This window comes from Balearica regulorum, chromosome 1 (assembly GCF_011004875.1).
Source record: "Balearica regulorum gibbericeps isolate bBalReg1 chromosome 1, bBalReg1.pri, whole genome shotgun sequence".
NCBI classification, from domain to species: domain Eukaryota; kingdom Metazoa; phylum Chordata; class Aves; order Gruiformes; family Gruidae; genus Balearica; species Balearica regulorum.
Genome location: NC_046184.1, coordinates 22,546,204 through 22,561,253, shown reverse-complemented (window position 1 = coordinate 22,561,253; position 15,050 = coordinate 22,546,204). Strand labels below are relative to the sequence as shown.

At 48.2% G+C, this 15,050-nt stretch overlaps 1 protein-coding gene across 3 annotated transcripts in view; it reads right to left on the bottom strand.

The window, feature by feature from the left end:
* TRABD (TraB domain containing) overlaps nucleotides 1-5,932 on the bottom strand; it is a 35,932-nt gene extending 30,000 nt beyond the window's left edge. Inside the window, exon 1 of one of the 3 annotated variants that reach the window (XM_075742816.1) lies at nucleotides 5,793-5,932. The gene's annotated coding sequence lies outside the window, so the exon portion shown is untranslated. Of the gene's footprint in view, nucleotides 1-5,543; nucleotides 5,689-5,792 lie in introns of those variants that run through there. The other 2 variants (XM_075742810.1, XM_075742821.1) reach the window with 2 other exon arrangements.
* Between the last annotated feature and the right edge of the window lie 9,118 nt (nucleotides 5,933-15,050).

Here is a 15,050-nt window from a genome sequence, read left to right as displayed (position 1 = left end):
GTTAGGAGGCTGCTGGAGCTTTCAAAGCATTTCAATTTTGCGATGTGAATTTTCCTTTGCTTTTAATCATTGGCCCTTCAGAAGAAGTGTTCCCCCACAGCCCCTGGGACAGCACTTCCTCGCGTTAACACACCAACATCATTCATTCTTGTTCCTCTAGAGTCAGTGTGGGAAGGACGAGAGGTGTGCTAAGGACTGAATTTGACTGAAGAGCAAATTGAACAATAAAGTGGGCATTCTCTACTGAGAATACAGCACACCTCTCAAAGGTCATGTTGAAACCGAGCCAGAACTGACCTGCACTGGATGTAAGCCACAGGACACATGCAAACAACTATTTCATGAACAGCCTCCTGACCCAGCCCTCTAACCACAATATCCCAGGCCAGAACACAGCCTCCGTCCCCTCGGCATGAAATGCAGCAATAAAAATTTACTTACAGCTACATGCACTAAGTGTGCCATGTTCCTTTTATCCTCTAAATCTGCAGTTTCACTAGCAATGGATATTGGATTTAGCTGGTACAGCCTGCGCGCTTCAGACTCATATAATGCACTGCACAAGCACATCTCATTTGAATGCTGCTATCCATTAACAGGACCACTTATTTTATGTAAACAGAAAAGGTGTATCAACACTTCAGAAGATACGGACACAGCTTTTCTCCCACCAACAAACCACTGCACTCATTACGCACTGCCTAGAATACCTAACAAAGTACTGTCCGTGCCTAACATTTAACCTGCTAAGGCAAAACCAGATCAACAGATACCCACTTATGTCTCAGCACCATCCTCTGCAATGGAAGCAGAGTATTTAAGATTGATGAGGCTTTTTCCATGCTGTCGTACAGAAATCTTACAAATGTTTACAAACAATCATCAGCTCCAAATGGTGCCTCTTCTCTGTTGATAGACTGCTCATGCTCAGAAGGATATATCAGCTGAAGCCTGACTGCCAATTAATGCATCAGCCACAAATTCAGAAATTGAAACGTGTTTCAAAACCATCACCAAGGTGCCCTACTCTACATATTGCATGTACCTCTTTGACACAACCCACGCCTTTGAAACTTAACTGAGCAACTGGTTCTGTGATCACAGATGGCTGTAGATCGTGGCTCTGGTTTCTCATGACTCAGAAGTTCACAAATTTCAAAACACAGATTTTTACCCTGAGCATCAATGAGATGCTCCGGCAACATCAACTGTGCTGATGTATGCAGCCTAAAATAAGGTACCTGCATGCTGGAGCCAATATCTATTTGCATACTTTGGAAGCTAAAATATAAAAGTCAGACAACTAAATTAATTTCGTTTGAAAGGAGGTGTTGGAACATGAAAATACCTGGCCTGGGACACTGATGCACTGGAAACACATTTATCAGTGAAAGACAGGAAGGCATTCCCATGTATTTTTTGTGTTTTTAGAAATTATTGGTATTACATTGACTAGGGCTACCAGGCAAAATGACTAAGTAGGAGGTGAATCAGGATGCCAATGCAGAGCAGAATTGAGAACAATAGGCCAAATCCTTACTGTTTTAAGAGGCTGTAAAGAAGTTGCTAAATTTAGAAACATGCAACAGAAAGATGAGAGTGACAGTCTGGTCAGCCACTCAAACTCACACACTCTTAGAACCTACACACCTACCCAAGTCACTTTTCTATTTTATTCGAATCATCTGAATTTGGGGAACATTTGGAACCAAAACAATTTTGTTGGACTCTCCTGCGATCAGCGGACTGAGGTCAGATATCCACTGAGCACATCTCCTCCCACTAGGCCATTCAAAACTATGAACCAAATGATACTTCTGATTCTGGGAAACCCTCTGCAAAACACTCCCAAGCAGAACAACAGGAAAAGAGCACAGTTGCTGCATGCACAGTTTCTATGGAGTTCTACAAGATGCAAATTTTCCACACTCTGTTCATTACCTACAAGCAGCCAGCGAAGGAGATGGGTAGAGAAGTTCTGCCATGGACAGCTAACTAGTGGCTTGGAAGATAATTGACTGTGATCCACAAAAGTGTTGCAGAAGCCTTCTTAAGCTGCACATGCACATTTATTCCACGTGTCAATGGCTGTCTGCTGAGATGTGCAGAAGCTGGGTTCCAAGAGTACTGGCAGACACTCATATTCATTCATTCATTTTGTTATTGTTCATTTTGTTATGAACACTTTTAAATGCAATCTTTATGACAGTGAAATTGACATTTTGTGGGGCAAAATAATTTTGCCCAACTGCCAAATACAGTATTTATCAGTGCTCTTCTGCCTGCCCCTTCCATCCCAGTCTCCAAACAGTAGCTGGGAACAAGCTGATCTACTCTTTTTCAAAAATATGAAGCGATCACAAAAGCAGAGAACATCATTACATGACACGGGCTCACATGCTGGCAACAAGCAAAGACACACAGCTCTGCTGTGGCAGGGAACTGGAGAAAGAGGGTCAAGTTTCGAGACAGACCTAAGAGAGGTCCAGGAAAAGCCCCAGGAAAGCAAGTTAGTTCCAGCCTGCTGGCCTGCAGACCCAGGAGCCCCATATGTTAGCACTAATCCTTCAGTACTACAGACACACTCACAGCAACCAGGAAAGTCCTCTTGCTTGCAACTCCATCCAGCTGCTGCACTGCTCATTTAACACGTAAAGCACCCTGCGCTTGACCAGTTCAGCAGTTAAAAAAAAGATATTTCCTCAAAAGATTATCTCCATTTCCATTCCTATCTGCTGCCCTCCAAAGAAATGAGAAAACCCCTCAGCAATTCCTGATTCGGGTTCCTAACACACAGGCCTTCTTTATCGATTACCCCGTAACCAGCTGTCTTACTGTCCTTCTGAAGGATGGCTCCCAGTTGTGCAACACACAAGGTACGTGTCCTACCGAGGTAGGATCAGGATCTCCAGGTGTACTGCACAGGTAAGTGGAGATCTTTTTCAACTTCATCAGCATTCGTGTTGCTGTTCAGCTACAGTGCAAGCTCTCGCTCCCTCTTGCAAGCATGCACACCCTTCCTGCACAGACACACACCCCTCTCACGTGTGTGACCTTGCACTGTCCACACAGACAAGGTTTTTTTGCAGACAGCCTGCACGGCTTAACGACTGGAAAACATGAACTCCTGGAGCTCCACTGTAGTCTCTCCTGCAGCTTCATGTGTGGTGCCATCAGGACACTTAAATTCTTCTATGTGGAGATGCTAAGTCCCTGCATCCCTCAGTGATTTCAAACTCCATAGCATGCCAACCAAAGGTGGGGGGGGGGGAGGCAGGAAGAAAAACAGCCTCTCTTTTAAAAAAAAAAAAGTAGAAAGGAAGAGAGCTTGTCACTGAATGCATGCACATTTTCATACAAATCTATAAATTGAGGTTAATATTAAGTTATATGTCCCTGAGTCATTTTGCAGGCAGGAAAAAAAATTCACTCCTACTTGTAGAGTTTATAAATTCAAATGCAGAACCACAGTATTAGCTAACATGTTCACAGCATCTCAAATCTGAGTGGCCCTTTACAAAAACCTTCAATAATTGAAGGTCTGACATCAGAAACGACTCACACTGGAAACCTATCTGCAAATACTTATCTAGTAAAAACCATTACTGACACAATTTATTGCCAAGATTAGTACTAAATCACCTACGGCAGACAACCAGTGCTGCTAACCAGCATGGACATTCCCTGGCAGGACAAGCAGAGCTGCAGAATCCCTCCTTCCTACTAGCACTGGCTGGCAAAGTGTATCACCTCAGACAGCTGTAGTTACACACCACTCCCGTTAAATCTGGGGCACACTTATCTGTGGCCTGCTCTCATTTTTTCATTTCTAAGACTGTCCCAAATCTCCTTCTTCGCTTTTTCCGAGTAGCAAATAAGGAAAAAGATGCTTTCTGAAAAGTACTATTTTTAAAAAAAGCAATTGGATGATTCTCCAACAACTAAAAGGCCAATGCCACTGTGTTTTATTCACAGCTGTGGTGGCGGCAGCAGCAATGTTTCATCATATTTACCATATGGAAGAAAGAATGCACTAAAATATACATATAACTCTCCTAGCACTGAATTAAACAATATCTGAATCTACAGTTAAGACACAAGAGTGCCAGACACTGCGATGACTGACAAATTTACAATCAGCAACACAAGTTACTGAAGCTTGAAAGTCTACTGAAAACCACAAACTGCAAGGCACAAACCAATGCCACAGCCATAACCCAGTATTTTCAATTAATAAACTCATTTAGCTTAGGATAATTAAATGTATGCGTGTTTTTCCCCTACTGCTTAAGGCCTATCACCTGCTAAAATACAGCACGGAAACACCTAAAATCTGTTTGGTTTGTGACTTTTTTTTTTCCCTTCATTTTTTTACTTTATTCTGCTTTCCAAGAAGAAATACATGCATTAACGAGCTGAACAGCAGGTGCACTGATACACATCTCTACAAAATGGAGAAGTGAGGCCATTCCAGGCATCACTGGTATTTCTTGGGACTACTACTGACACCACCACACGTGCAAAGTAGAATCTAACTTTTAAGAAAACCCATCCTCTCGCTTTTCCAACCCAGCAGCAACCACTCGGCAGTTGCAACCTTCTGCAAAGTTTTACCAAACAAAACCATTCTCTTTCTTGCTTAAAGCTAGCAAAAAATAAGCACCTTCGTTGTACGGATACCAGCGTACAGGATCATTGGTACACATATTTTCCTCAAGAGAAAAGCACAGGGTATGCCTGGGACACAAGTTATTTTTGAGACCTGGGTTAATTAGAACTATTTTCAGACGTGAATTCAAAATCCTGATTTCGCAGTTTATTGCATGTGATACACAATACAGACAGTCTGAAAAAGTCACAGCTGTTAAGAGATCAAAAAAAATTAGGAAGAAAAACTGTGAGTTTCTGCTTTTTTCTCCTCCAGCTCATCGTCACAACCAAACCCACCAACAAATCCCACGCTCTCATCGCGAAGCACCTACAAACCGTATGACACCCCGGAGCGCCCTGCCCACGCCACGCTGCCACCTCCATGAAGCCCCAAGCCAGGAAATGGCCATAACGAAGCACATGGAAAGGGGCAGCCGCTGGTGTAATCACACACGGGTCCGGGACCTTAAAAACGGCCCCAAAGGGACGCGTTTCCCCAAGCTCCGTGCCTTCCTGCAGCTCGCTGGCCGGCAGGACGAGCCTCCTTGCAGGGCTCCGGTGGGGAGGGGACGGGCAGCGGCCTCCCGACCTCCTCTTCCCCTCCAGAGCGGGGATTTACGCTTCAGCCTCCCCGCTACGAGGCCGAGGAGGAGCTCGCCCGCCTGCCAGGAGGCTCCCCCCGCCCAGAGAGTGCCCCCAGCCCCCGCCGCCCGCAGGGTCACCGGCGGGGCAGCGCCGAACCGGCCCCGGCCGCCCTTCCCCTCGGGCGCTGAGGCGCCGTCCGCAGCGCACTCGACCCACTCGCCACGGGCGCAAGGCCCGGGGAGCGCTTCCAGCGGCGGGAGGAGAGCCGCCTCGCCCCGCGCCGCAGCTACCTTCCTGCCCGACGGTACCTCCGGGCCGGCCACCTGGCAAGGCAGGGCCGGGTGTGTGTGAAGGGGCTGGCGGCGAGGGGATGCGGCCGCGCCGCTCACAGCCGACCCCCCACCTGCTGAGCACCGGACACGGGGACAAACGCGACTTCCCCCCCCTCCCCCTCGCACACACCCGGCCGCATGGGGTCGGCCCTAACATGGCACCGCCACCGCCCCCCGGCCCGGCAGGAAGCGGGCACCGTGCCCCCACTCCCCCGGCTCGCTCACTTGCCGTGCTCGGCGGCGGGGGCGGCGGGTTCCGCCGCTGGCTGGAGCGCTGCAGGGGGAGGCGTCGGCGGCGCCGCCGCGGAGCTCCAGCGCCAGGGACACGGCGGCCGGACAACATGCGGCATTAGTCATTCATAAAGGAGGGCGGGGCGGCGCCGCTGGGCAGCCTGGGCCTTGTAGTTCCCCGCCGCCTCCAGGCCCCGCGGCGGCGAGGGGCAGCGGACTACAGCTCCCAGGGCGCACGGGCGGGCGCATGGGCCGCGGGGCCCGGCAGCCGTGGGGCCTCCGTCTGCCTCCTTCCCCGGCGCGGCTGCCCTCCGCCGGCGGTCACTTCGTGTCGTGAGCTGCGCGGCCCGGTTTCTGTGCCGGCTTGTAGGGACCGCTTGGGTCTGTGCCAGTAAAGGGGCCTCCCGGGGTTTACTGGTGTCTCTGCGGGAGCCCCGGGGCAGGGGGAGGCTCGGCGGAGCGGGGAGCGGGTCTCTTCGGCTGCCCTCGGGAGCTGGGGTCGTCAGCCGCATCCTCTTTGGGGCCACTTCTATCAGGTCAGCTGAGGCAGCGCTGTGGGCCGCTGCAACTGCCCTCCCACCCGAGCCAGGCCTGCCGAGCTCGGCGCAGCAGATCTGGTTTGGTACCGACCTTCAAGTCCCGAGCTTTAACCCACCAGCGCTTTCCAGGTGGCTGTGCCTGTCGGACTGCTAACGAAAAGGCTCCTGCTTTGGCGTGCTGGCTGTCCCATGGCCCCTGTTTTGGTGGTTTGGAAATGTGAACAGACGTCGGTCCCTGCCGTGTGGGACTGCGCGGTGTGTCCGTGTGAAAACATGCCGTGGTCGTGGGTCTAAGGGAGATGGAAGACGTAGGGAAATCAAACTCCAAACTCTGTCATCTCTGAACCTACTCTGTGCAGTCCTGCTGCTTACCGCTGCTGTTCCGTCCATTCGCTTTCTCTCCTCCAGTGGACCTTTCCTCTTCTGCTGGAGAATAGTTAATGTTTCACCCATGAATCGTGAAAAATCCATGTTGCACCACCTGTTTAAGCATAAATGGCATTTTATGATACTTCAAATTATTAGGCTGACACATACACATATTTTATTGATCAATAAAACTTTTTTGCAAGAAAGATGTGTCGAGTTGATTGTAGCTGCTGATTGTTTTCTGAAATTTTCTCAATTCTTTTTCTTGCTCCTCTGTTTCTGATAGGTCATAGTTCAAGGACGGTATGGCTAAAACACACATTTAATCTGAGCATGTATTTTATTACCTAAATACAGTTTTGCTAAAACAGATTTGAGGGTACATTTTCTGATCTTTTATTAAATATTTTACTTCATGGATATATCCTAGCCAGGGTTAGTTTAGGATTGGGCTGAGCTTTGGAAGTACGTGGTATGTAGAAATCAAGTACAGACATGTTGAGACAGTTGGGAATTTCACTTCCCGTTTGGTGTAATAATAGTTTCAACTTGCTATAAAAGCACAGAGCAGGCATTTCATGCGTGAACGTTCAAAATACACATAATCAAGTAAAGGTATAAGCTATGCAGACCTTCACTTCTGGGAAAAAAAGTCATCCAGTGCCTGACAGATAAGGAAGAAAATTTAACTTTTGGGCATTTTAATCTAGTGCTGTACACCGATTTCAAATATCTTTTTCTTCCCCCCCCCCCCCCCCACTGGTGGGTACAGGCCAACAAGAAAGACGGGACACTGTACTGGACAAGAGCAAGTTGGTTGCTGCTTTCAGGGACCGGCTTTCTTGGCACCCAAGGCCACCACCTCTGAGTACTGCCGTTTCTAGATGCGGCTGTTCCCCACCGACCACAGCTGCTTGCTTCTGAGTCTGGTTCTAACCCCACCTCTTCTAGGCATTGGCCTTGCCCAGCCACAGGCTTTCATGGCACTGGATCCACCGGGTGCTGTAGCGTGGCAGGTAGCAGGTATAACACTGCGTAGCCTTGGCTAAGCAGCATGTGACGGAGGTCCTGCCACTCAGCAACCTGAATCTTGAGTCACACTGGTGTCCCTTACAAAACTGATCATACATTTTATTCTCTCTTACTCTGATTTCTTCAACTATCAGTATGTGCCAGGCGTACACTCAAGCCCTGGTTATTTGTTATTTGCAGTGTAACATATTCTGTTCAAGCTGTACATCCTGAGTGACAGTTCAGCATTATTTGAGCTGCAGCTCCTCCTGCTACACCACCACTGGTGTCTTGTGCAAACTTTGTGAGCCCCTTACACTACAGATGTGTTCCCAAGCTTCCCGCTGCTTCAGCTGCAAAGGTTCAATGATTTTTGGTCAGAGCTGGGGAGCACTGCGGGAAAGACCTCACCTGATCTGATCTGGTCTGTTTGGCAAGCCCTCTGCTTGTGGGAATACCGTGAACCTGTTGCTAGCCTGCTTTTCCTTTTGCTCATGATGCTGCACCCTAATTATGTCAACAGTGTCAGTGCTTTTGCATATGGTTGCTTCAGGCAGTGTTTCCTTTGCTGGTTCAGCGAGAGCTGTGGTGCTTGAACATGCCTTTACAAGGACCAAGGTAAGGTGCAGGTCTCCACTGACGTGAAACAGTGCAGCTGGAGATTCTGTCTGTGCTGTTTCAGCCCGGTCTGTGGCACACACTGCTTCTGAAAGCAGAGAGGGAGCACTGAAACGGGAGGAAGTTTATCAAGTCACTGGCATTGCTGTAGCCAGTGATGCCAGGGCAGCAAGGCTCCGCAGCTCAGCCAGCAGCAGACGCGCTGCTGTCGTTGGCAGCAACCTCTTACCAGGACTGCGCTGGTGATCTCACCACAGCTGTGGTGTCACTACGGGAGCGTGCATGACTGCGAATTGGGTTCTGATCCATATTTGCAGAGGGTTGCAGTAATACCTCATTAATTAGCAATTGCAACATGGGTCCCTGATGTCTGCTGAGTGGCCTAATGTAACACAGAAATCCGGTTCTTAACAGTTTGTTTTTAATACTTTGTATATCTTCTTTAAATGTCACCATTGACGTGGGATTGTTTTGAGGTCAATGGCAGATGCCAGCAGTGAAGAGAGGATCTGGCAGGTGATTTATGGATTTCTTCAGTGTTTCAACTCTACTTGAACTGCAGGGTTTTTTTTTAACCAAACCTGATTCTCACTGAATAGTTACCAGCCACAGCATGGTATATCTGAGGTCATTTTATTGTGTAGAGTCAGAAAGGTTCCTTATGCACATGACACTGCTCTTAGGCATAGGTGTTTCCAGGATGGGGTAGGAGCAAGGAGGGGACCTATGTGTACTTCTGCTCTCCCTCCCTCTGTCCCTCCTTCTCTCAGCCTTCCATTCCTTCCTCTCTCTTCTTTCTTTCACTTTTTCTTGACAAGTTATTTTTACATAAGTTTTCTTAGGAACTGATAGCAGTGATGGTGACATTAGTCGCTTGATTGTCTTCAGTGATGTCTGCTTCATGGAAAACAGAGACCAGGTGTGACATTTGAATCAGCCCCTGAATAGATTGCCAGGAGAGTCACCAGGCTGCTTCCTGGATGGCATTTGTCTGTCCCTATCACAATAGGTTCTTAAGAACTTGCAATAACAAAGAATTCACCACCACCCCCCAACACAACGGTACCATTGAAAACCTTGAGCATCAGGAGGGTTGTTCAAGCATCCAACCTAAACTGGTGTTTGCTTGCATCCAAGCCCAGTAGCTCTTGCCCTCCTCACTGCGGGTCTGGAGGACAACTTTCTCCCTATGTCTTCACCGTTGAAACATTGTCACGTCTCCTTTTGCCTTCTCTAGACTAGTGAGTCTTAAGATTTTCTTCATGAGTCCCAGCCTCTGGGCCATGGAGGCGGGTGCCAGGCCCCAGTCTGGGGCCAGTACTGTGTACAGCCTGGAACGTGCTCGAGCCGACCACCGCTGAGGCCCTCCCCAGTTCAGCAGGATCCTTTACCACACCTCTGGCTTCCCAAGCACAGGAGCATGGCAATGGCAGCGGCATGCCCACTGCCATCTGCGCTGCCAGAGCTTACAGGGGCTCACAGGGATACGGACAGGGGGCAAGCTGGGGTGACAGCAGAAAACACAGGCCAGGAAACAAACCTGGTGGCCTTCGGCAACCCTCGCTTCATGATTGCCATCTAATCCTCACTGCAGGAAACGCGTGCTGTTTTTGTGTTCCTGCTACCCAGCTCATTTCAGAGATCTCTCTGTGAATTATAAAGGGCAAGATCTTAAAAATGCTTCTTTGATAACAAAAGCGATTCTGTCCTTCCCTCCCCCTCCTGTCACCTGTGGTGACTAAAGAGTTTACCTGGCGACCGTTCTGCCAGCCAGCGACTGACGAAACGGAGGTCTCTGGAGAGAGCGTCCCGCAGGCGAGCGCCAGGGCCTGTGAGACAGGACAGCCAGCTCGGGACGCCACCGGGCTGGGACAACTGACGCGAGAGGCGGGGGAACACAGGCGTTGCTGCCCAGCCCTGCAAGGGGCGCCGGGGAGCCGTCCCGGGGAGCCGTCCCGGGGAACCGTCCCGGGGAGCCGTTCCGAGGAGCCGTGCCGGGGAGCCGTCCCGGGGAGCCGTTCCGAGGAGCCGTTCCGAGGAGCCGTGCCAGGGAGCCGTCCCGGGGAGCCGTTCCGAGGAGCCGTGCCGGGGAGCCGTGCCGGGGAGCCGTGCCGGGGAGCCGTCCCGGGGAGCCGTTCCGAGGAGCCGCCGGGGAGCCGCCCCGGGAGCTGCCGCCAGAGGCCGGCCAGGAACGGTGCGCGAGCGCCCTCTGGCGGCCTCCTGCAGTCAGCGCCCCTCGGGGGTTCCGCGCTCAGAAACGCGGGACAAACCCTCACCCCCCTTCACTTTTCTCTCTCTCCCTCCCCCCTTCTTTTTTCTGTTTTTCCTCTTTTTTCTCTTCTAACGTGATTGTCGGAGAGACCATGCATGTCAGACTGCGGTGACTGAGAAGGTGAGACAGGTAGAATGACTAGTTCCTCCACAGAATTGAATTGACTGACTTCCCTGGAAGAGAGACAGATTTATGTCATTTCAATCTCACTCGCTGCATTTTTGTTATAATTCAGAAAAAGCATCTGTGGGCCAACTTTCATTCCCTAAGGTCAAGAGTATGGAGTATATTTATGTTTCTGTAAAATAGCGTCATCTAAACTGCATGCAACGTGCTGAGAGGGAAATTAAAGTGCAGTGCTGCTGCGACCAGAAGTGATACGGCCTTTCTGTTATTCGTGCAGAGATGGCCAGGGCAGGGCAGAGATTGCAGATTGCCATATCACAAGATTGCCAGCCAGACCCTACGCGGTATCAGTGTATCTGGTCCTGAAGGCTGCAGCCCACAGCAGCGCTGGGAAGGTCTCAGAGTTGTTCCTTCGACACTGCTTTGATGACTGAGCTGCTGTACGTGGCTAGAACTGGCTCCAACAAAGCTGATTTGATAAATCAGAAGGACTAAACCACACACTGGACTAACTAACTCAACCACCTCTGGACTTTACAATTTACCCTTAAAATTTGCCTGACGCTTGGGGTCAGTCCATCACGAGTGGTTGCTGCAAGGGGAAACTCTGGGTAGCTGATGACTGCGAGCAATGCTTTGGTACCCCAGGTCCAGCCCCAGCTGCTGTGCTGGACACAGCGGTATGGGTGCAGGCAGGCGTGCAGCCTGCATGTGGAAGAGGATGGTGCTGATGACAGAGGGGGAGGAAGAGCTACAGCCCTCTTGTTCTTCTTCTGCATCTTCCTCTTCCCCTCCCTCTCCCCCCATCCCATGAAATTTGCAGCCAACCTACACGGCACAACGCCGTGCGGTGTAGAGACACTCCAAGCAGCTGTGAGTAATGCAGCTTGAGTGGCCAAAGCTGTTGGCTGTGTCATCATGGGGCTGGTTTTGGGATCATTTGTGTGAGAGGCATGTGGAGCAAGCAATGTGGCATCAGTGCGACAGCAAGATGGATTTGAAAGACATGCTCTGGACTTTCCTCATCCAGGGAGAAGGAGCCAAATCAGAGCTTGTGCTTCTCTACAGGAAAGGCTGGAAAAGAAGGCAAACCAGAGAGGTGCCCCTGTGAGGGAGCCTAGGATTGCACAAGTTAATCTTTCTGTTGACCGGAGGTAACCAGAAGTCCCGCAACAGAGCCTAACTCCCGTAGGCTTTGAAAGACAAGGAGAGACAACGGAGCCATTACATACAGTCTTGTTCTTACACAGAAACAATTAAATCACACAGTGCTGTCTTCAGCTAATAACAGGCTGGATTAGAACTACAGAGCAGAAAAGTCTGCTCTAAAGCCAGTTTGCAATCCTTAACACAAACTAGTCTGCCTCAGATTTAAAAGCTGTATGGCATTATGGGAGACTTTGGGTGTAATCCCCGTAAATAAATAAACAAATGAGTTGAAGATAAAGGCCGGATTATGAAGCAATGAAAATCACTGCTGATGTCAATACAAGATGTGGACACAAGGAATAAAAGGATGGATCCAGAATCTTGGTTTAAAGTTGTATTGAAAACCCTGGTTTAGCAATGGGACTTTTCTGTTAAAGTCCTTCCTTCTCACAAGCTTTGGGGCATGCATAAAGACTAACAGCTTGTCCTACAACAAATTAACTGGGGATTGAAAGAGCAGAGGGCTGCCTGCTCTCCAGACTCCCCGGGGGATTGTTCAAAGCAAACAGTTAATTTGGAGTAGGTAGTGCAGTGGCTTCCCCACATACAATGTCCATATGGGGAATTAGTCAAAGTGCTGTGATCAACTTGCCTGCTCATCAACTCCCCTATTTGTATGAGCTCTAAAACTCCTTATGTGTACATGCATTCATTTAAAGACAAGGCTTGCACAACTGAAGTCCGTGGCAAAGTTTTGTCACACTACAGTGGCTCCAGGAACTGGCTCCAGGAGCTTGCTGCAAGTGGGCTAAGGCTGGAGAGTATCAATATTGTTAACATCCTATTTCCTTCAATTGTGTAATTTGATTAAAAAAAAATCAATCTTGACACATTATTACAATCCCTTTATTACTAATATCTAGAAATATTCTGATTTGCAAATCTCAGTTGCTTTTGCCTTGATAGATTAGATGGGAAAAGTGTTTGATTCCTGAAAAGTCCCTTCATACTGTTTTTTTCCTGAAAAAAATTAAGTCACTAATTAGCCTGCCTTAATCTTACCTTGTCTTTGTGGATGTGTTTCAATAGCAGGGGATAGTTGTACAATGTAGAATCAGAACCTAAAATCCAAAGTTATACCTATTGCATATCAGGATATTTGATTACCTCCCATGGATTTGAGTCAAAATATCGGTTCCTGTGCCTGTGTCCTCTAATAGACCTTGAAATGAGGTGTCACCTCTGAGAAATACAGCTTCTTCAAATTTTCTGCAGAAAGTCTGGGGGCATACACCTAAGTGTAAGAATGAAGAGAAGGAAGGAGACAGCATCAAGAAAGAGAAATGCTCCTTATTTGCTTTGTTGAGCTTAAGCTGAAGGTACGGAGCAGGGAGGTCTTGCACATGCTTATGACCTGGACACAGCAATTTCACCTTAAACCAAATGTTTTCGGAGAAGCTGGAGAATTTACTGGGGAAATGAGGGCAACAGGTTTGAAAAAAGACTCTGTTAGGGAAAAAAAGAGGTGAAAACTACCATCGCACCATAATGGACAGCTTCCACCTGCACTAGGGCTTGTGGTTCTGGTAGAGTGATTTAAGGAGTTGCCACCCTTCACTTAGAGGTTAGTGTCCCTAATGAACTTGTAAGGATTTATGCAAATACATCCTACCTGGCATGACAGTGGCCTTCAAGCACTCTTGTAATCTGTCCCTCCATCTCCGATGAGAATCTAGGAACTAACAGCAATAACTTCCTAAACCACTCGCTTAAGGGCTACAAAATTCCTCTGTCTGAAAAACTGAACAGTTCCCACCTGGGTTACTGCCTAAATTTGCTGCTCTTCCTGGGGAAAAAAACCCCAAAGTACAACAGTATAAAAGCGTATGATACCTATGGCTTGGGCATCATTCAAAAGAAATGATTTTAAAGCAGTGTTCACAGATAGCACACCAGAGTTAACCACCATGTCTTCTGAGGGTTCTAAGAAATGTATTGACCCTGAGCTCCTTCTCTTGTGAAGTTAGCCTTGCCAGCAGCAGAACACTGTGAAATAATACTACTTAGCTGTGAAAGAAGGAAGGACCAAGGAAGAGGACTTTGCAAACCCACAGATGGTAAATATGAGTGCCAAGAGCTTTACTTGGCATGATAAATGTCCTGTTGACATATCTCAGAGCTGTCATTACAAAGCAGAAGCATTTCTGGTACAATATTTACAAACAATTGTAAATGTAACTTAACCCAATTTAAATTGGGAACTTATTTTCACACATGTGGAGATTCCACATCAAAAGTGAAGTTCTTCACAAGCAAACTTATCTCGGGGATAGTAGTAATGACCAGAATTGTGTTAGAGAGCTGTGATCTGCTAGCTAAATCTGGATTTTTTCCTAAGTACTTCAAAAAACTGAGCAAGAAGATGAGCGGCATGGGTTCCCTGGTTGTCTTTTTCTTTTAAAGAGATAGTTGTCAACAAAGCTGTTGTAGAACAGGTGAAGGGGCAAATTAGAGATGTGGCAGGTGACGATAGCATCTAGATATTTTGGATGACGAAAGGTAAGATAAAGTTCCCATCAAAGTTTACAGGTCTTGATTCCTGTGTTTACTCTGGCTTTGCATCAGCCCAATACTGCTGTACTCAAATTTGGACTTGCTTTTAATTAGTGACCCTTGACACAGTGAAGAATCAAGCATTATATGCCTAGGGGTATGGTCTGCTGTATCTACTTGCTTCGGAAGAATTCAAATATTGTTCTGTAGCCGAAATCCTCCTTTAGGGTTTAGGAGGAAGCCTGTCCTGGTTTCAGCTGGGATAGAGTTAATTTTCTTCCTAGCAGCTGGTATAGTGCTGTGGTTTGGATTTAGTATGACAATAATGTTGATAACACACTGATGTTTAGTTGTTGCTAACAACAGTTAAGATTACAGTTAAGTCCAGGACTTTTCAGCTTCCCAGGCCCTCCCAACGAGAAGGTATGAACCTTCCACAGGGGCTGCAGAAGAAGCTGAGAGAGCACAGCCGGGACAGCTGACCCAAACCAGCCAAAGGGATATTCTGTACCATATGATGTCATGCTCAGTATATAAACTGGGGGGGAGTTGGCTGGGAGAGCCACAGCTCAGGAACTAGCTGGGCATCAATCAGTGGGTGGTGAGCAACTGCAC